This window comes from Balaenoptera physalus (genome assembly GCF_965194825.1).
Source record: "Balaenoptera physalus genome assembly, chromosome: 2".
Taxonomy (NCBI): domain Eukaryota; kingdom Metazoa; phylum Chordata; class Mammalia; order Artiodactyla; family Balaenopteridae; genus Balaenoptera; species Balaenoptera physalus.
This window is the reverse complement of record NC_138883.1, coordinates 133,928,949-133,951,983: the sequence shown is the minus strand read 5'-3', so window position 1 is coordinate 133,951,983 and position 23,035 is coordinate 133,928,949. Positions and strand designations below refer to the sequence as shown.

General features: G+C 36.4%; 1 long non-coding RNA gene across 2 annotated transcripts in view; it reads right to left on the bottom strand.

The window, feature by feature from the left end:
- Positions 1-3,550: 3,550 nt before the first annotated feature.
- The window catches only part of LOC309650689, a 51,891-nt gene continuing 32,406 nt past the window's right edge, over positions 3,551-23,035 (bottom strand). For both annotated transcript variants that reach the window (XR_014257684.1, XR_014257685.1), the window contains exon 5: positions 3,551-23,017. This is a non-coding gene — a long non-coding RNA (uncharacterized lncRNA). The remainder of the gene's footprint in view (positions 23,018-23,035) is intronic.

The following is a 23,035-nucleotide window of genomic DNA, read 5'->3' as shown; positions in this document are numbered from 1 at the left end:
CCTTTCCTATTTAGTCTTCACAAACCCTGCAAGGCAGTAATTAGTATTAAATTCAGTGCAAGCAACAGAAGCTCAAAATAATAGTGATTTAAATAAGACAGGATGGTATTTCTTTGAAATAAAAATATGTAAAAGGCAAGCAGCTCGGTGTTGCCACTGAGACTCTGCTCCTCAAAATCCCACCAGATGAGCAGCCTTTCCACCCATGTGAACCTCACTCCCGTGAGGGTGTGGTCCTCTCTCCTTCACGGTCCAAGATGGCAGGTCTAGCATCTCATGTGCATTCTGGGTGCCAAGATGAGCAAAAGATGAAGAAAGGCAAGGACGTGTGTCAGCTCTCTTCAGAAAGCTTCTGGCAAGTAGTTTCATGACATTTATATCTCATTCATCTGAAGTTAACTGCAAGAGAGTGTGGGAATTGTAGCTTTTATTCTGGGCAGCCATGCACCCAGCGAAAACCAGGGTTCCTCTGATTATAGAAGAAGACAAAAATGAATAGAGGGAGACAATGAACAATCTCTGGCATAATATTGTTTTTCCCTGTTTTACAGGTTAGAAAACAGAATCTAAGGAAGGTAAAATAACTTTCCCTAAATTAAAAAAAAAAAAAAAAAAGCTAGTAAGCAATTTTAGAGCCTGCATTCTTCTCATTTTGCCATAAGGCATAAAAAGGATAAAACCAACCCAATTAAATTTTTTACACTGCCAATTAAATTCAGTCCAATCCAACTAATTCTAAAAGCTCATATCTTGCTCTCACCATAAGTAAGAAACTATTTTAGGCATAAAGCACTGTGCTGGCTATGAGAGGATTTATGGAACAGAAATGTGAATGGAAATATAGACATGCTATATCTTTTTAGTACGTCTATAGATGGCAATGTGGATGAAAACATAGATACAGGCAAAATCAGAGGTTGATTCTTGGGGAAGCTGAGGAAGCTTAAGTCTCAGGACCTCTTACTTGCTTCAGCCTTCGAAAGCCCAAGGAAGGGTCCCAGCGCTGCATGACATGGTCATCTGATTTTGTGCAGAAGATATTTTAAACTTAATGGGTTAAGATTTCTGTCTCTTTCTTTTTGGCTTCATCTTTTTCACATTTTTGGGTAGAACACTGCAGTGGCCCCAGTCTTTTTGGGGACCTACCTTAGAGGATGAATTGAGAATCTATTTAGTCTGGATTTATGAAGATCTATTTACATGGTTCACTGTTATTTCTATGCACAATTTATTATTAGCAATTCTGGCGTAGGAATGCCTTCAAGTACACTCTGACAAGTACACTTTTACAAATAATCAAAAGTAATGAATAACATCAATACACTGGGGGAAAAAAATCAGTATTAGGTGATTTGACATAAACCATTCATATTGAAAGAGCTACAAATATCACTTACCTAGAAGGAAGCAAACTGGTTAATGAGTGATGTTGAAGAGTATTTCACTCCTCAGGAAAAATTGAAATGCCCTGAAATCTTAAAGCTCATATATGAAAAGACTTGAGAAAGATTTTCCCATGTTTGACAATAATTCTACATTTTACATGAAAATTGCCATTAATGAGTTGTGAACTTTTAAATATTTTTCCAAACGTTCAATAGTTTAAAACCTATAGTTTAATTTTCACCATGTTAAAAAGAAAAACTACATTTTTTTCCAAATTTCTCTATAGAATGAGATATTATGAAATTAGTTATGTGAAGAGGCACTCAAAGAGTATGTAGAAAAAAATGTAAGGGAAAATATTACAGAGATGCCAGACTGTTAACTTGAAAATTTATTATGGTAATAATCTGGATTTTGTGATATTTGTGGCATTTGTTAAGCTTTTTAAATTTGCAATTTGTTGTGCTTCTTTTTGGTTTTAAATAAATGTTGCACTTAATACCTGATGCTGTATATTATTAATATTTTTTCTTAAAAAGGACAGTCAACATTGTGTAAGCTTCAAGGTTAATAAAACTGGTCCACTATGGGTATAATTACAAGTCAGAATGTGACTCTCAGGGCCTTCGATAGCTACAGAGCAGGATGAGGATTTGCAAGTTTGGAGGATTTGGGGCAGTAATAAATTTCATTCTATGAAGATAAGAGATGGAAGACAATATGTGGAGAAGAGAAGACCGAAACCTGTAAGACTGAGCTAAAGTGAGATGGGGAAGACCTGAGTTCTGAGAGCCTGAGAAAAAAAAAAAAATTCAGGAAGACATATTGTGAAGGTCTCTAGAGACTACACTGCTGTGCCTTGCTCAGTATAAACCTCTTCTCCATCTTTCTTGCAATTCTTTTTCTAAAAATTAATTAATTAATTAATTAATTATTTATTTAAATTTTTGGCTGTGTTGGGTCTTCGTTGCTGTGTGTGGGCTTTCTCTAGTTGTGGTGAGCAGGGGCTACTCTTCATTGTGGTGCACGGGCTTCTCATTGCAGTGGCTTCTCTTGTTGCGGAGCACGGGTTCTAGGCATGCGGGCTTCAGTAGTTGTGACACGCAGGCTCAGTAGTTGTGGCGCACGGGCTCAGTAGTTGTGGTGCACGGGCTTAGTTGCTCCACGGCATATGGGATCTTCCTGGACCAGGGCTCCAACTGCGTCCTCTACATTGGCAGGCATATTCTTAACCACTGCACCACCAGAGAAGTCCCTGCAATTCTTCATTAAAATAAAAATAAATGTGGCTCACCAATGCTCTGGTGCAAGTGGACACTGTGATGAAATACAAGGGGACAAAAATAAGCAGAATCTTCAAGTTTGGTCCCTTGATAAAACTGAGAAAGAAGGAAGTCCTAGATAAAGCAGAATCAAAATCCATGTTATAGAAATGGAAAGGAAGGAAATTTGAGGGATGTGGAATAAGCTATATAGAGGAGATGATATTTCTGTCTGCCCTAAAACTTTCTTTGATAGAAATAAAGACTCAAACAAACCAAGGGAGTTTATATAAGAGGATGTAAGACATGTTTATTTCTACATGCTGCTTTCTGTTTTAGGAAAAATTAAACTCTATCATTTAGGTCTGTCAATCTGACCTCTTTACTTAGGTTTTAATCAATACTATAGTTTACTTTGACATTTTTGTACATAGCAGCATCTTAAAATTTATTTTCCTGTTATTCAGAAAATATTGCTATTATACAGAAATACCATTAATTTTTATATATTGACCTGGCATCCTGTAATATTCTGTAATTAATTCAAGGATTTGTGTTTTATTTTTTGTGGTGTCCTTAGGATTTTCTATGTAATAATTTTGTTTCCTATGAATAATGTTCTTTTAAATATGTATGCCATTTTTCCTTTTCATTGCACTTGCTCAACCTTTAGGAAAAATGAAATAAAATAGGACTTCTTACTGATGTCTTGATCTCAGTTGAAAATATTAAATGTACCACAATTAAATAAAAACTTTTCATAGATATCCCTTTATTAGATTGAGAATATTCCTAGTTTTCTGTGAGTTTTTATCATGAATGACTGTTGAATTTTGACAAGTGATTTTTTCTGCATTTATTAGATAATCATGTGATTTTTCTCCTTTGTGTTACTAATGAGGTGAATTTAACTTCTGAATGTTGAACCAACCTTGCCTTCCTGGGGAAAATCATGTTTAGACAGAATATATTTTTAAGTATTATTGTATGCTATTTCTCAATACTTTGGAGTCAGGGTTATGCTGAACTCATAAACCAAATTAAGATGGCTTCCTTCCTTCTTATTTTAAGAAAGACATTGTATTAATTGGTGACATTGTATTAATTGGTGACATTGGTATTAATTTTTCTTTAAATGTTTGAAAGAAGTTAAAATTGAAGGCATCTGGGTCTGGAGATATTTTTTGCTTGTTTCTTTGTTTTGGGGGTAGGGGAATGAGAAACTTTTAAATTTTATATTTAACATTTTAATAAATATAGAGTTTTATGGACTATTTTTGTTCTTTAAAATATATGTTGAAATCCTAACCCTTATTGTGTCTATATTTAAACATGGTGCCTCTAGGAAGTAATTAAGGTTAAATGAGGTCATAAAGATGGGGTCCTGATCTGATAGCATTAGTGCCTTTATGAGAGACACCCAAGTGCCTAATAAAGTCCATGTGATGCCATAGCAGGAAGACAGCCATCTGCAAGCTAGGAAGGGAACCCTTACCAGAAACTAAGCTAGCTGACACTTTGGTTATGGACTTTTAGCCTCCAGAACTGTAAGAAAATAAATTTCTATTTTTTACTCCAGCCATCAGCAGTATTTTGTTATGGCAGCATGAGCTGGCTAACACATAGGAATATGCAAATTTTCATTTTCTTCCTGTTGACCATTTGGAAATTTGTATTTTTTAAAGTAAATTGTCAATTTTGCCTAGGCTATTAAATTTATTGGCAAAAAATTTTAAAATATCCTATTATTTTCCTTTTAATTTCTAGAAGGTCCATAGTGATGCCCTTCTTTATTTTTCTTGATATTGATAATTAGAATTGTCTCTCTTTTTACTTGATCAATCTAGCAAGCTGTTTATCAATTTTATTCTTCTTGAAGAGCTACTTATAATTTTGATGATTTTCTTTATTGTTTCTGTTTTCTATTTCATTGATTTCTGATTTGATCTTTTATTGCTTTACTTCTACTCCCTTGGGATTTACTTTATTCTCTCTCTAGTTTCTTAAAGTGGAATTTTATTTTATTTTTTTAATAAATTTATTTATTTTATTTTTGGCTGTGTTGGTTCTTCGTTACTGCATGCAGGCTTTCCCCTAGTCGTGGCAAGCGGGGGCTACTCTTCGCTGTGGCGCATGGGCTTCTCATTTTGCTGGCTTCTCTTGTTGTGGAGCATGGTCTCTAGGTGTGCGGGCTTCAGTAGTGCAGGCTCCGTAGTTGTGGCTTGTGGGCTCTAGAGCGCAGGCTCAGTAGTTGTGGCGTATGGGCTTAGTTGCTCCATGGCATGTGGGATCTTCCTGGACCAGGACTCAAGCCTGTGTCCCCTGCATTGGCAGGCGGATTCTTAACCACTGCACCATCAGGAAAGCCCAAAGTGGAAGTTTAGATTATAAATATTTTTAATTTACTCTTTTTACTTTTAAGCATTTAAAAGTATAAATTTCCCCTAAGAGCTGCTTTAGCTACATCCCACAAATTTTGATATGTTATATTTTTATTTATCATTCAGTTAGAATAATTTCTAATTACACTTGCGGTATTTTACTTGACCCCTGAGTTATTTAGAAGTCTACTATTTAACTTCCATATGTTTTAGGTTTTCTTATCTATTTTATTGTTTCTGACTTCTAATGTAATTTCATTGATGTCAGAGAAAATAGTTTACAAGATTTCAACTTTTTTAATCTATTGAAATTTACTTTATAGCCCAGCATGTGATGTAACTTGTTGAACACTCTCTGTATAATCGAAAAAAATATCAACATGTATTTACAGTTACTGGTGTAATGTTCTATAAATGTCAATTAGGTCAAGTTTTTGATAGCATTGTTCAAATCTTGTATATATGTAATGATTTTTTTGTTCAGTTTTTCTATCAATTACTGATAGAGATATATTGAAATCTCCAAATATGACTCTGAATTTATCTAGTTCTCCTTTTAGGTCTATTTTTTTTTCTTCATTTACTTTGAAACTGTGATTACATGAGTATATGTTTCAGACATGAAACATGAGTGTATGTTTTACCTTTGTGAATACCTTTTTTTTTTTAATTGGAGTATAATTGTTTTACAATGTTGTGTTAGTTTCTGCTGTACAGTAAAGTAAATCAGCTGTATGTATACATATATCGCCTCCCTCTTGGACCTCCTCTCCACCATCCCACCCATTCAGGTCATTACAGAGCATGAAGCTGAGCTCACTGTTCTATACAGCAGGTTCCCACTCGCTATCTATTTTACACATGGTAGTGTATTTATGTCAAACCTAATCTCCCAATTCATCCCACCCTCCCCTTCCCCCCATGTCCACATGTCCATTCTCTATGTTTGCATTTCTATTCCTACCTTGCAAATATGTTCATCTGTACCATTTTTCTAGATAAGCATTGATGATTTTTTCATTATTAAATGACCCAATTTATTTCTGGTAATAATATTCCTTGTTTTCAATCTACTATGTTTGATATTAATAAAATTATACAAGCTTTCTCATAATTACTCTTCCCATGGTATATTTTTCCCCATTCTTTTACTTTCAATCTATCTGTGATTTTATATGTAAAGTGCATCTCTTGTAAGGAGCATCTCATTGAGTCTTAGTTTGTATCCATTCTGAATTTAAAATTTTTTACATGGACTGTATTACACCTATTTACATTTAATATACTTAACTATATGTCTAAATTTAAGTCAAACATTTTTCTTCTGTTTTCCTATTTGTTCCATTTTTTGTTGTTTCTTTGTTTCTCTGTTCTTGTTTTCACTTTAGATTAATATAGAAATTTAAAATATCCCATTCTATCTCTTCTATCGATTTTTTAGCTATACTTCTTTGTATTATTGTTTTTGTGGTTGCATTTGAGTTTTACAGTATGCTTTCTTAATTTATCACATTCAATCTTGAGTTAGCTTTGTACCATTCTGTGTATAATGAAGTAACCATATAACTGTGTAACTTTATTTATACTTTCTCCTACCTTTTGTGATATTTTTATCATACTGTAATTTTAAATATTAAAACCTCATAATACATTGTTATGATTTTTTTCTTAAACTAGTCTTTTAAAGAGTTTTTGACTTTTAAAGAATTTAAGAAAGTAAAGGAAGTAGTCTTTATATTTACCATTTCTCTAAGGTCCAGAGGACTGTGAGACCACAGACATGAGGCTACATGATGGTAAGACCCCAGTTAAATATCAGGAAACAGATCCTGACAAATGTGACACTGTGAGTTGGTGAAATCTTTCTGCTTTTACTCCCAGCCTCTGCTTAATTGTCTACATTCCCCTGTAAGGGAAACCTTGACTGAGAGGATTCTCTCTGCCTTTGGGCTTCTCCAGATCAGTCTGTCATGGCATCCCATAGTTTCATCAAAAAATCTGGTTTGTTTCTTCTTGTCTAAGTAAATACTGTCCTTTCTGAAAGATTTGTTCCTCAGACCACCAGCCCAACACCTTCAGCAATTGACCCAAGGTTTGAGTTTGTCCTATATTTTTCATTTACTTAGAAAAGTTTTGTCTTTCCAGAGTTTAGTTCTTTTGAATTTCATTGTGTCCACAGATCTTTGATGATATTTTTAAAAAGTATGTGTTGTTTGTTGTTGTCTTTTAATTGTTGTTCATTTGGTGATTTCTTGTTATTTTCTTGGGAGTTAAAGTCTCTCATTTCTTTCTATATCCTAAGCAAAAGTGGGAGATTCTAGATTGTCTCACTCTTTTCTTCCTTCGTTCGTTCTTTGATTCCTTCCCCCCTTCCTTTCCTTCTTAATATATAAAATAGATTTCTCTGCACCCCATGATTCACAATTCAAGATTAACCAATGCTTTAAAGCTCAGTTTAAGGTTCCCTTCTCCGTGAAAATCTTTTGCAAATATACACATACATGTTCTGACAGAATCTTATTTAGCAGCGTCATCATTCTTTTGGCATTTATGTAGACTGTTTTTCATGGTTAATTATTTTTTAAGAGTTTTTAAATTAAGAGTTCTTAGTCAAGAAGTGTTCCTGTCCCAACAGATTTCTACTTCCTTGAACGTAGGGGCCATGTTTTTTGTTTGTTCGTTTGTTATTGTTGTTATTTTTTTAATTCATTGCAGCTCAAGAGCCAGCAGAGTAACCATGAATTTGTTTGACGATAACAGTACCCATAATTATGACAACAATTCTCTTGTCTGAGATTGCAGGAAATAAGAGATATGAAGTTGTCTTTTCCACATAATAAATCTTCGTTGGCACAATAAAAGATGTAATGAAGCACTCTCCAAATACACATATGCTTACTGTGTATACATTATTATAACATAAACATGAGTATCTTTAAACATAAAGTCAGGATGTCTGACTCTGACAAATATAAATATACTCAAATGTGTAGATAACCTTATATGCTGTGACCATTTATTTTATTCTGGGTACAAGTGTTTAATATAGGCTTTAAGAATTTACAGATTATGAAAAAAAACATAAAATTATGGTGAAAAATATATTTAGGAAATTAAATTTAGGAAATTTAGGAAATTAAATTAATTTAGGAAATTAAATCCTCATTATAAACATATTAAGAAAAATTTTAGTGATGAAAATATTGTTTAAAAATTCAGAACACAATTCAGTGTGTCTTTCTTTGAAAGCAAATCTCTACTTCTCAGATGTCCCTCCTTTTGGTATCCAGCATACTTGTAATGATTCTTCTTCAAATTCAGAAGTATTATGAAAACATTGTTTATGAGAATGATGTTCATGAATGATGGACATAAATTAGAACATTATGTTACATTCTTAATATAGATAGTTACACAGGCATTACTTGAGAAATGTAGAGTAGAATTTTGAGTTAAGAGATAGTATTTTATATAGCAAAATTATCTACAGATGCTATATAAAAATTACTTAGTGCAATAGAGGGGGCAAAATACAGAGAAAATTACTTGAGTGGATCCATAATCAAAGGCCATTAACTGGGATTTGCATCCTGGCAAATTTTTGACAGTCAAGATTTATAATCCAAGTTTCTGGTGGTCATTTTCCATGTCATGATTAAAACTTTGAATAAGTCACCTTAAGGTGGGGTAGCTAATTGGCTTACTTTTACTTCAGAGATTCACCAGGCCCTACTTCTTGTTCATTTCCCTTGTACTCTAGAGTGTCCCTGGATCTGTTCCCCTGTAGAGAGTGTCCTCCTTCATCATTCTCTTTCTCTCATGTCTCCCTATTTGGTTCTTTAAGGTAAAAAAGAACAGAAAGTTGTGAGACTTATAAAAGACTCAAAAAGGCAAATTTATTGGTTAAACATTGGGCTTAAAGAGTCTGCTCCTAAAGAAAGTTAAAGAATTTTAATTAGAGTTTGAAAAACAAACCCAAGAAATTCACTCACCACACTGAAAATAAGTAAAAGTAAAATCTTTCATTTATTTCTTTCACATTACATTGTGCAATGTTACTTAAGGACATGAGGAATATCTTACTCATTCTTGCATCTCCAGCAGCTCACCAAGGTCATGGCTAAATACTGGCTAAATTAACTAAAACAAAACAAAACAAAACAAAAAGGGAAGGAAGGAGGCAAAGTTAATTTAATTTAATGATATATTAAACAACTTGGATTTTAAAATCATTTTAGTCTGAATCCTAGGACAAAACAATCATATATTTAATTTAAAATGTTTATTGATTTTTTTTTCAATTTATCACTCACCCTTTTACAAACCCTTTCAGATCTTGGTTGAATCTCTCACTTATTTGACTTGTCTCATATGTGAATTTTCCTGTACTCTTTAGGTACAAATCTACAAACATTGTATGGATTGAATACTGACTGGCATTTGTTTCTCCTTAGAAGCTGCCAATCATTGCCTCCCCACATATTCCCTCCTCTCAGGGAGTCCATCTTCATCCAGGGACTCTCCCAGGTAGTTGGTCTTACTCATCCATGTTTATTCTAGGAAACAGAAACCTCATCCAAACTGGTTAAATGATAACAGAAATGTCCAAAAGTAGAGTAGGCTTTAAAGTTAGTTAGAAATCTCAGTGATGGCACTACAGAACCTCTTATCTGTTTGATCTGATTTATGTAGAATCAGCTTCCTCCATGATTTCAAGATGGCAGTCAAGAACTCTTAGAGAAACATACTTTTTCTTCTACAGTGAGAGAGAGAGAGAGAGAAATCTGGATTTGAGTTGATTCAAAAACAAGAGAGAAGTTAGGAAGTTGAAAGAGTAAGTATGGACAAAACTTTTGAAGAGTTTTCTCTAAAGGGAACAGAGTAATAGAGTGATAATTGGAGGGAGATGTGGAGTAAAGGGGGAATAAGAGAGTGGGTGGGATATTAAAATTATGATGATGGTGGTGATGATTTTTCCAGAAGGTTGGGCCAAAAATAACTGTTTGAGCATGTTTTTCCATGTTTACTCACCATTTGTATCTCTTTTTCTGTGATGTACTTGTTCTTTGCCTATTTTATTAGGTTATATGTCTTCACATATTCTTGATTCTAAGTCTTTTTTTCTACATATATTGCAAATATTTCCCCAAAACTGTCACAATTTTAAACTGGTATGTTACTGCAGAAGAGGTTCAAGAATGAAATCAAATGGTTATCCTCTGAGAGGATTCAAACCTGGTCTAGAATTTATAATATATTTTAAACATTATGATACTAAAACTTTGCAGAACACCATTCAAATATCTTAAATATTAGAACACTAAAATACTAGCCACTATTTGTTAAGGGTATCACTAACACCAGGCACTGTGCTTAAAAGTTGCATACGTGACCTTATGTAATTTTCATAATCCTATGAATTAAATACGGTAATTTGTATTTCACTGATGAAAAATTGAGCTTCAGAGTGTTTAAGTTCATCACCTAAGGTTACACATTATTGACAGGAAAGAGTCCAAATTTGAACCCAGGTCTGACTCCAAATCACTATTCTAAACCTTTTAAGGTAACTTCCAAAATCAATGATCATTAGAATTTAAATTGACCTTGAAGATCTCTTAACACAACTACCTGAAGAGGCAGTATAGGGTGGATGTTAAAAGTGTGGAGCTGAATCTTGGCTATGCCTTTTAGTAGCAATTTTCTGGGACTTCATTTTTCTTATCTGTATGAAAAGAAGAATATCATCAATCTCTTACTGTAGTTATTGGGATATATTTGATGATAAAGAAGCATTGGCATACAGTAAGAACTCAGTAACTATCACCTATTATTATTATTACTATGATTATTATTACTTTTTCTCCCCACCGGACACCCAAATCTCTTTGTCAATAGGTCCAACAAATGATTACCCAGTCCTGAGAGATCAATCTCTCCTGCTAAAGTTAACTCATCACCTCTTATAGAGGTCTGTTCTATTTTTGGAAAGTTCTAGTTATTAGAATGTTCTTTCTTATAATCAGATGAAACTTGCCCTTCTTGAAATTGTTTTAACAAGACTTTCTAGAATTACATACAACAGAAAACTAAACTTTTGAAGATCATTATTATTATGTCTCTGTAAGTTGTCTACTAACCAAGAAAAAAGTCATCAATGTTCCTCTTAAACTTCTGAACAGAACCCTCTTCTATAGGTGTGACTGAGACAGCCACAGTTAAGCAGGATTATTTTCTTCCCTGCTTTGAGTCCTCTATTATGTGGCCATGCCCACTTTGCTTACTTATGCAGCCATATTGTACAGCTGACACATATGCTACTTGGACTCATACTATCTTGATTTAACTGAGGTTTTAGACTCAAATGTAGAGTTTATATTTGACTGAAAAACTCAAGTACCTGGAGTAAGTGGCTGTTTCCGAGATATTGTTTCCCAATTCTTATAGTATAATTAATTTCTCAAATATAATATAAATCAATTGTTTAAACTGGTGCTTAATAACAAAAACCATGGAACTATTCCTTAATAGCTTTTTAAAAAAAGATTTTCATTAATTCCATCTACTTCTTTAGAATTGTCACCTGTGCACACACTACATATGAAACTGCAATATCATTTGATTATATCTACATACTGCCATGTTTCTAGAAACTGCTTGATTTCATTTCTTATTTCTTCCCATTAGCCTAATAAATAATCATGAACAGTCCTTCCTCCTCCTCCTCCTCCTCCTTCCTCATTCTCCCTATGCCTTACATGTGCCATAAAATTCATTCTACTTGACCTTGCTATGTAAGGAGTTGCCTGATTCCTGTTTCTACTTCCTTCCCTTTCTCCCTTCCTTCCTTCTTTCCTTCCTTCTTTTCTTCCTTCCTTCCTTCCTTCCATCCTTTCTTTTTTTTTCCATAACTCTTGGTTTAAATGAGGTCAGAGACTTTTTTTGTTATATGGGGCAATTAATATGTGAGAGAGGAAAACGTAGAGGAAGGTGCTGGCGCATGACATGGTAGATAATTCAACCCAAGTCATCATCCCACAGCATGAATAATGAAAAACTCACCCTCCTGGTACTACTTAATAAACTGTATCTTCTAAGTATTTACAAGTCAATAGTCAGTCATGCATCCCTATATCTTATTATCATTGTTAGTTTTTTAGTATTCACATACCATTCCTCTTCTAACAAAAATACTTTTAGATGCTTACACTAAAAGAATTATGCAATCTGACTGAACCATTGTCACAGAATCAATATAAAATCAAGTGATGGGGAAGGATGTTGTTCAAAGATACACGTACAATTGCATTAATAACATCAATGGCTGTTTTTCCTTCTTCTTCAAACACTTCCACTTATCCTACGAGAATTCCCACTCTGTCCAGAAAATTTTCCTCTATCTCTGCTTGTCAGAAAATTTTCTCCTTCCTTGACTTTACTCAGTGGTTTTCAACTGAGAGTTCATGTTAAAATCATAGAGAGAGCTAGGGAAAACTCGACATCCTGTAATCCACCTCAATCCAATTGAATCAATTTGTAGAAAGGAACTGGTCCTTGAGGATACTGCTCCCTCTGCAGCCCCCAAAAGAAGAGGATGATTTATACTTATTTCCCAAATTCTTCAGGGTCAGAACTGTGGTCACTATTCTTGATCCCCATTATCTCTTTTGACAATAATTTCCTTGTGCTTTTATAAAAATTCTTGCACTGATTCTGTATCCTCTCCTCTTTTATCTACAGATGTCTTTATCTTGTCCTCTAATTCATAAAGATTTTGGAATCTAATAGTTTTTCTTTCCAGCCCTAATTTTATTATCATTCTCAAAAACATAGTGTGATGAATATAATAACAGGTTCTGGAACCTGGGTTGGAGTCCCAGCTCTGTCATTATTAATCGTGTTGCCATGGGAAGATTATTTAAACTCTCTTTGCCATGAGGTGGAGAAGGTACTAGGAGTGAGTGGTACCTCTCAGTGTTAGGATTCAGTGAGCCACCATGTTTGTTTCTCTGGGTTATCGCCCATATTATGCTTTGCTTGCATGATAGTTATAAACCTCTCATTGACACCCTATCAGAATTCTCACCCCTCCTCTAGTCAACTACCTTTCAGTTATCTTTCACAAATACAAATCTAATCATGTGACTTCCTTACTAAAATTCCCCTACCTTACTATTGCCTGTAACATACAATATAATTTTCTATGAGCAGCATATAAACCATTCACTGAGCTGGTTTCCAACAAATCTTCCTATTGTATCTTCCTTCACTTAACGCTTTCCCCCTTTTCCTTCTTTCTCACTCTGGTCACGTATATTATGGATTCCATAGATATAGCTTCATGTTTTTATCCAGTATACACTGATCAAACTTGAAATATGTGGGCATGTTTCCTTGGATATGTTTTGCAAGCTTTCTAAGCTTTAATATCCTCAGCTATAAAATTAGAATAATAATAATACTTACCTTGAGAGATTCTGTAAGCATTAGATGTATTTACAGATCCATACACATTTATATACATACATAAATATTTACAGAAACATATCCAGATACGTTTACAGGAGACATATACCCATGATATGGGCTGAAAAAATATCAGTAGCTGCTTTGAATTTTGTCATCAATATTGTTGCTTTTATTCTTATTACTAGTAATGTCATTATTGTAGCTCCTCTGTAAAGCTTGTTCTGTGTCCCCTTCTACTTATTTTCTGGGTCCCCCAACCCTTCGTATCTATGGCTATGATAACTTTTTGTCCCCTGGGTTGTGACCGCTGTGTTTTATAACCACCATTCCACTAACATAGGATCATTTTGAGAGTACATCCCATCCAGGATCTGCTCCTTGGAAAGAAAATAGTTCCTTGATCAGATTCACCAAGTGCTCACTTCAAAGAATTGTATACACCTCAGGGTCATCAGGAAGAGTGTGAATTACCTGACACTGGAGAACCTGACACTGACAGGCTTTCTGCTGTGGCTCAGCTTTCTGTAAAAACAGGAAAACTGACTCCTGAAAAGGTCGATGCCCCTTCTTTGTGCAACCCTCCCTCTGCATGCAAACCTCCCTAATTTTGCCATATCCAAAGGTTTCTTTCTTCTAAACTCTCCCAAACTGTGTTTATTTCTCATTGAAAACCTCTCTCCCTGCCCCTCTTTGTCTCTCTGTTTCTCTTCCTGCCTCTGTCTCTCTCCAGTTTTTCTCTCTTTTCCCCCTCCCCCCTCACTTCTGTCAGTTTTGACCTTTTCTATATCGTCATCTCAGCACTCAGGGGGTCCCCGTCTCCTCCTCATCCTGCACTGGTAGTCAGACCACCTCTCTCTTCTCACTCATTCTCTGCCTGATAATAGTCCAGCAGTGAAGATCTGACTTAGAATCCATACATTAGAAAAGGCATGAAAAAATAAATGCATGGATTTTTATCCCTGGCGCATGACAATTACTGCAAGTCATTTCCACGAAGCATAGAGAAGAAAAACAAGCATGTTATAGCTTGGGAAAGCCAGTGTCCATACAGCCTTGAGAGGCCAGGGTTCCCGACCTGTCCTGAGAAGGTTTTATCAGGGGGCTCGGTCAGACCCACTAAAGGGCAATTTCTCTTTCTTAGTATTAACCCTCAGCTGGGAGTTAGTTCAGGCAAGGCCTTGCTCTTCACAAACACTCCAGGATAAGGTGATAAGAAGATTACAAGTAAAGCCTCTTTTTAGCTATTCTACATCTCCTGTCAGACAGAGCAAGTTAAATTACAGCGCAGGCCACAAATACATTGATCATCCACTCGGCTTGTACTACCCAGGGTTTTAAAGAACCATGCCGAGGATAAGTGAAATCATCTCAGCCAGGTTTATTTTAGCAAGGAGGGTTAACCAAGTTCAAAGAGGTGAAGGACTGGGAGGGGTTCCTAACTCCCCAATGCTGAGTTCGATTTATGTGTGATCTTCATCAGTGAATATTTCCTTCCGGCTCAGGAGGGGTGTTGAGAGAACACACGGATGATGCCATAGCCCCTCCTCTTAAATGGCTTACATGTGTCTCTATCAGTCCCCAGCCCCTCCCTCGGCTTGGAAAGCCAGGCTCAAAACACAGAGAACATTGTTAAAAATGGCATTTATCCTATTTAGAGTTTGTATATCAGTGTTCAAGATGCAACATCAGTTAAGTCTTATTACATTTTAGGGACCCTGTTCTGATTTATGCATAAGATATAAAGTTAGTTTTTGTCTGTTTGTTTATTTGGACAAGATGCTCTCTTGTAAAAACCTTCAATTACCTTCGTTCAGCTTATAAAACCTACCATGTAGTTTAACAAAGATATAAATTCTTTGAATGGCTTTGAGAGTTCAGTCTTCATAGAAATACCATAGGCCATTTTGAGGCTAAAACAGAAAAAAAAGATAAATTATTAGAAACACTTAAAAATTCTATGCATGACACTCTTCTTTATTAAAAAGACCCATTGTAAATTGGAAAGTTCCGAAGTCTTTGTGGTGAGGGAGAATGAATTATAATGACATCACTGGGTCGTGAACTAGGCCCACTGGCTACTTTCCAGAATGAAATTGACTAGGAGAGATCAGATGAGCCCATTTGTAACCATCCGAGATGCAGCCAGGGAATCGAGGTTCCAGCCCCCTATTTAGGACACACTTCCTCTTCCTCTTCGTCATCAAATACCATTGCAATTTCCCAGGCAAGGTTTCTAGCTTAGCAGTGTATTTCCATCCATATTCTAAAGAACACCCCGAAAGTTCTTTGTACTCATTTTCAGTGAAAGGCCTCATGAAAAATATTAACATGTCAACATCTGGCTGACACCTTTGGTACATTTTCATCATGTTGCTGATGGGAAGCATTTTGCCTTCAAATAAGCATAATTTTCCAGTCTTTTCCATCTCCTTTTTTGTCTCTCTCCCAGCATAATAAATGGTGTCTGAAGCCTAAGAGAAACTCATTTCTGTTAACAGATCATTTGTAAACCTTTAAGGGCAGCTGGTGAGAAAGGGGCATTTTTTTCTTCTGTCTTAACTTTCCTGGTTGTCTCTCTAAATGCAAAATGACACCTCATTCAAAGCTCTCTGGTGTCATCTTAATCTCCCTTATTTTACACTTTCTACCTTTTTGATATTGCTATAGACTGCATGGAGGCTTTTTACCTAATACTGTAATACCTATTATCTGAGGCATTTAGGTATATAGGCTCTTGCCAGCTAAGAATAATGCAGATCAATTGGATGTTAGCAGTCCAATAAAGTTAGATAGTATATATATTTTTTCAGCATAGAAAAAAAGATGTCTACCTACCTGACCTTAAAGCCAGCACATTTCAATATTAATATATTTTATGCATGCACGTGATAATGTTTTACCATTCTTATGGATATGTAGGGAAGTCTCATTTTTCTCAGTGGAGGATTATTACCTACTCTGAGGGGGCTATGATTATAGATACTTGCTAAGACAAGAATAATTGACCATAAAAAACCTTTCATATTCCCACAATTATTTTTGCATTGACTAAAAGTGTCAAGAAAATCTGATTTTATTAGTTGGCCCCTAATTTGGACTCCACTTAATTTTTTATCTGGCTTTTTCCCCCAATATGTTTTTAGTCTGGGAGAGTTGGCAATTGTACAAAAGAACAATTTGTTACAGAACCTTTACTGAATGGAAGTTTTATAATCCAAGCATAACATCAAGTATCAAATAAAATAAAAATGTATGAGATCAGCAAAGGGGACATGCTCCAAGGTAAGGAACTGATCTAGGGCCTAGGAAAAAAGAAGTTTAAATCAGAATTTGACAGCTCAGCTATGAAGTAAGGCTGTGGAACAAAGGGTCAGATGCAGCTTTGACCCCTCATTCCCCTCCACCCACCAAGAGATCAGATCCCGTCAGCACTGAGCCTATTTCCAGTAAGAAGCAAGGAGCGGAATTGTGCTTGTTAAGAAGCAGTGTGGACATATCTAAAGGACACTGGAGGGGAAGAGGGAGGAAGTATATTGCCTCTTCAGGAGGCAGGGGATGCTGTGGACGGGAGGAGTAGCAGTGACACGGTACCCACTTGACTCTCAAAAACAAAATCCACCCTGGTTACCACAGTGCTTCTTTTCATGACTTTCTCTTCAAAATATTAGGAACAAGGACAAATCAGTGATCACAAGTGGACATCGTGGTCAAAAGCATGACTGCTTCTGAAAAGAACTCAGATGAAGAGGAGGACAAGTGTTACACTGTCACTGTTAATGGGTGGAGGACCTTGGCAACTCCTTCCTAGGACTAGCATTCTGATTTTGGAGATCCTAGAGGCATAGAGGCATTGGCTTTTCAGGTAGTAGAGGATGCAGTGGACAGGAAAAGTGGAAGTGACATGGCATCCATTTTACCCTTGCAAATAAATCCTTCCTGGCTTTCATATACATATGGGTGGGTGTAGACTTTACTTTATGACTAATCTAACTCTATAAAACTTAAATTTTTATATTTTCCTGAAATCAGTAAGCATGGTATACAACTGAAAATGAGACTCATGGGTACCCCACACTCTCAAGTCAACAGTGAGCCAACTACAGTTGGGACCAGACATTTCCCCCAGGTGATGTGAGTGGAATCTGCTACCATCAACCATACCTCATTCAACTCAACCTCACACCTCATTCCCCGTCTACTGATGGAGGAAATCATGGAGCAGAAAATCTCTCAGCTCTGTGAAGAGTGCAGGCTCATAGGGAGAGGCTATTTTCTCCCCATTCCTAAAATAACTGGTTGCAGGATGGGAGATTCAAGGGGATAACTTGTAGAATCTGGAGGTGCCTGTGAGAAAGGGAACTGACTTATTATGCTTTAGCTGGGTGTTTGCTGGAACCAAGAAACCATAGCATATCCTAATGCTGCCGTGACCAGGTGGAAGAATACGGTGAAGGAGATTCTGTGTGACCTAAACAAGTGCCTACTTGTGTTTTAGGGCAAAATACCCATAGAGACTGGACTCAAAATTGGTCAAAAGAGGTCTTCAAAGGGAGGAAGTCTACTAGGAAGGAGATTAAAGAGGCTAGGAGAGTGGGGCTTGCTGGAACTGTGATGCAGTGTGCCTGGGAAGAAGACAGAGCCACTGCCCCCACCCTAAGTGGCCTTCCTGCCCCCAGAGGGTGAAAAGAGGACTCAGTGGTTCCATCTCCAAGTGAGCAAGCACTGAAACTAAAGAGGGGTCAGGAGACTTAGGGCTGCCCAGGAGGCTAATTGGCCAATGGAGAAGCAGGCTAAGAACTTCTGGGGACATCAAGGGAACAGGTAAGTTCTTCAGAAAGATGCTCTGAGGTTAAACTACACAGCTCAGGGAGAAAGAGTGCATCATGAGTGGTGGTTACTAGTTGCAAAGAGAATCACTGAAGCCAAGGACCCTGCCCCAATCTGACTTTTCTACCAATTTAGATAAATCCTTCCTCCTTTAACTTCTTCCCCACTATCCTTCATCTAACACCAGAAAGTCAATCAAGGACAGGGGAAGTGAAATATGCATTTCATTCTTCTTGATCAGGTCAGATCAGGAAGGCCAGAAGAGCTTGACTAAGAAGAGGGAGAATAATGAGAGTGTCAAGGAAAATGCTTGCCTCCGTTTTCCAATCCAAGCAGCCATGATCAAGTCTGTCATGGGGTCAGCTGGGGGAAAGAGGAGAAGAAATTTGAATCCAATATGAGATTTTAGTTTTAAAATAGGCTAAACGGAGTTTTAATATCTGAGAAGGAAAGTTATAGAGGCCTGCCAAGTTATTTTTAAAGAATGGAAAAGGGATGTTTTGGCATAGCATGGTTGAAGATCAGGATTAGAAAACAAAGTAAAACAACAACAAAAAGGACCCATTTTATTTCTTACCCAATTTAAGGTTATTTGATAAACCAGTTTTACTGCTAAGGCGTTCATTATACTCTCTGTCTATCTGACCAAAATAATCACCTTCTGACCTGCTTAATAATTTAACATAAGCAACAGGAACACCTAAAGAGATTGTTAAGGGGTTATCTGTCATATAAGTAGCTGTTGATGATTCCAAAGCAAACCATGACTGCTTTGTCAAATTTAATTACATACGTAGGAAGAAAGTTCCTTGCTTCCCTAGAACCTTATTTATTTGGGAGCATTCACTGCCATTTCTGGCAGCCACTTCCAATCGTAAGGTTTCATTTAAGAGAGACAATTGTAAGAACCATTTATAAATAAACACATACCACTGATTTCACCCTCAGAATAGATAAGAAATACCTTACTTTATGCATCCCACCGTCGCTTTTGGTACCTCAGGGAATGAAAAGACAACATAGTGATTTCATCTTATATTATTGAAGGAATAAACATATAAAATAGATACTGCAGGTTAATTAGCAGAAGTTTCCTATGGTGATTCATCATTTCATTTTCAAGACTCCACAAATTTGGTGGGTATAAACACAGCAACTATAATGAAAGAACAAGGGGCTGTCCGTTTAATATTCCAGAACAATTGGTTATACTGGTAGCCATCAACCAACCACTTTTATTTTCCATCTATTTCTTACTGAACTCAACCCTAAGCTCACAGTCCAGAGCAGCTTTCATTTCCATTTCTGTGTAGAGGGCTCTACTTACTTTGGCTCGTGGGCTCAGGCACCTAGACCAGCCTGGATTCCTGAAATGAAGGCATCCGTGGCTTCCCTAGTCTTTGGCTTGTATTCATTTAGTATTTCGAAAGATGAACATGATTTTGATGTACTGTGCCCTGTATCTTATCCTTTGAGTCATCTTTTTCTCACTCTTTGACCTGGATGCTTGACTTCTTTTGTCCTAAATCACAGCCTCAAGACTGGACCATAACAAAACAGAGTAAAGTGACTGTAGTTTTCACTGCACAGCATAGCACGGTAAGTCATCTTCAACAGATCCTATAGGAAACATTCCTAATAGCTCAAATATCCTGAAGTTAATTCACTTGCAGAGTCATTCCATCCTCTTTCAGTTGACCTCAGTGACAACTAGACTAATGTCAGGAAGACACCTTGTTCACCTCTCCTTCCTCCTAGGAAGCCATCACCTGATAGAGCCCATAGGTTGGAGAAGATACCATGTAGTTATAACCAAAAGTGTTATTAACCTTGACCAAGAGTGAGAACCATAGAGTCCCAGACTCAGACTTTAGAGCTGGATAGACTGGGCTCCAAATCCTGGCTCTACCTTTTTCCAATGTGTAGACTTAGGCAAGTCACTTAAAGTCTCTGTACCTTCTTTGTAAAATGGAAAAAATAATATTTCCTCAATCAAGTGGATTAATGAGGTGACATAGAGGATAAAAGCCCAGGTTAGATAGCAAACTGCTCTCAATTCATGTCCAGGGTCACCACTAATCAGGTGTGATCCACGGGCATTGAGTTCTCTATATTTCAGTTTCATCATCTATTTAATGAGGATGCTAACAGTAACCAAGTCATTGAAATGCTTTGGATATGAATTTAGTTACTATTGACAAAGTGTTTAGAAAGTGCCTGGCCATGGTTAATGCTCAATAAGTGTAAGCCATTATGAATGATATTATTGTAATATACTATTACTTGTATCACTACCCATAATAATCAAAATAATGAGGTGAATATTAAGAATCTTCTTAGCAGGCTTGACTTGGAGCCAACCAAAAGTCATTAGTTTACTGAAGGGGATGTAAAACCAAAAGACTGAGAAACAAAATGTCCCTAAATTGTCCCCATAACCACTCAAGATCCCAGCCACTTTCCATCTCTGCTGGGAACTTAGCAAATCACATCTTATGGGGGTTTCTTGTCGGGCCCCAGCCTCTGCCTGAGGAGCTCTAAGTTGGGTGAGTAGTAAAGAGGAGATACCTCTTTTTTTCTATTCTAGAAGCATCAGTGGTATTAGAAGAAATCCGTTGCTTTAATAGAAGGAGCAAAACCAGTTCAGCCAAGTTTCCTGGGGGATGGGGAAGGTGTAGCACATCTACCAATGCTTACTACACATCAAGCTGTATAAGAAAAAAGACAAGCCTCTTTTCACCCATGTGAAGTCCATAGATAAAATGACCAAGAACCCCACCATGATGGAGAGAGTGAATGTGAAATACACTGGCTTTCATTCTTCAAAAAATAAAAAAAAAGAAAACATACATATATATATATAGTTTTAAGTTGAAGGCACTGTGGAGAATACCAGGCTAAAGCAGTCTCTGGTTTCTCTAGTGTGTAATGAAAGTAAAATAAGTACACAAACATCTCTAATGCAAAGCAGGAAGTAGTAAATGTCAAAGAAATCCACAGATGTGGCGCAATTAAAGTGCTAAGGCAGTAGAGAGGGCTTCCTGTATAAGGGACCGGACAGACCTCTGCATCAGAAGTGACATTTGAATAACTTTTAGGTTCTGTTAAGGACTCTTATGCCATCCACCAACCCCTACCCCACCACCAATGGACCAAGCATTAACCCATGCCCTGAATGTCCCTTTTCCTTTCTCTGCCTGGCAAGCATGTACTCATCTTATAAGACCCACCTCAAGGTTTATTCCTCTGATGCACCTCTCCAAATAGATTTGGCCCTCCCTTATTTGGGAACACACACAACTTTGTGTCCACTTTTCTTCCTTTGACATTTTAACTCATTACTCTGCTACACTTCCAGTCTTTCAATCCTCAGTGCCCAGGGATACAAAACTTTGTGGAATGATTGAACTTTAGTTTTTATAATGAAGAAACTTCCTGAAGAAAATGAAGCTTCCTGCCATCTATGAAAAGGAAAAGCATGGAAGAAAGGAGCTCCTGGTGTGTGATTGCCTGATGATACATGATTTGATTTAATCGTCATGATCCAAATATTCCCAGTTAACATCATTATCTCCTTTGGCTCTTGTGGAAACTGAGGTTCAGAGAAATTCAAGGACTTATCCGAAGTCACAGAGCTGTTAAACTGAGTAGCTGGGATTCGAACCCAGGTGGTTTCCTTCACTGTGTGATGTTCTTGAATGAGGAGATACATCAGCAGAGTGACATAGATGCACCACCTCTGAGGGTTACTCGATATGAAAAAGTCAATAGTCACTTTGACAAACTCTAAAATGGGTGCTTCCTACCACCCCCCAAACCACCATGGAGTTTGCTCTTTAAAAAACTTTTGCCTACCTGGAATAAATGCATCTGTTCCTGAGAAAGGGAAATCAGGGTTTTTTTTTTTTTTCTTGCCCTTTTCCTCCATCTCTTCTTCAGTTTCTATATCTCTCTCTCCCTCTCTCTCTCTCTCCCTGAGAGAGAGATTAACTCCCTCAGGTGAAGATGGTGGTGATGAGAATGATGATGATGATGATGATGATGATGATGATGATGATGATGATGATGGTGATTGGGTCAAGCTTATGCTAGGATATTGGTTTATTCCCTAAAGGGTCTGCCCTGGGCTTTGGTTCCTAGGATGGTACAAGATTGAAATTTAATTTCAATTTTTTGATATCATAGGAAATAAAACAAGCTGACTATTTTGTTTAAAAATTGTTTCTATAAGGAAAAATTAGAAATGAACAAAATGATTTATGTGCAAAATTAGACATCGTTTATAATTTTTAAAACTAGAAAAACTAAAGAACTAGAAAAAATTCAATGTTCAATGATAAGAGTTTAATAAATTAATAAAATCTATACATATGGAATATTCTATACTTATTCAAAATATGTTTACAAAGAGAACATGAGATAAAATGTTGTGATATGTTATTAACTCAGACATCAGATTACAAAAAATATCTAATTTTAATTAGATAAACACTATATATATATGTATATATTTGAAGAAAAAGATAATTAGAAAAACATTAACAGTAGCTAGCTCTGTCTGACTGTATAACTGGTGATTCCTTTACAGTTTCCTAATTCTACCAGTAACATGGAATTCTTTTGTAATCAGGAAATAAATTCAGGTTTGATAAATGCTTGTCAAGCGCATGGAATTTCATCTTGCAATTCCTCCTAGAAAAAAAAAAATTT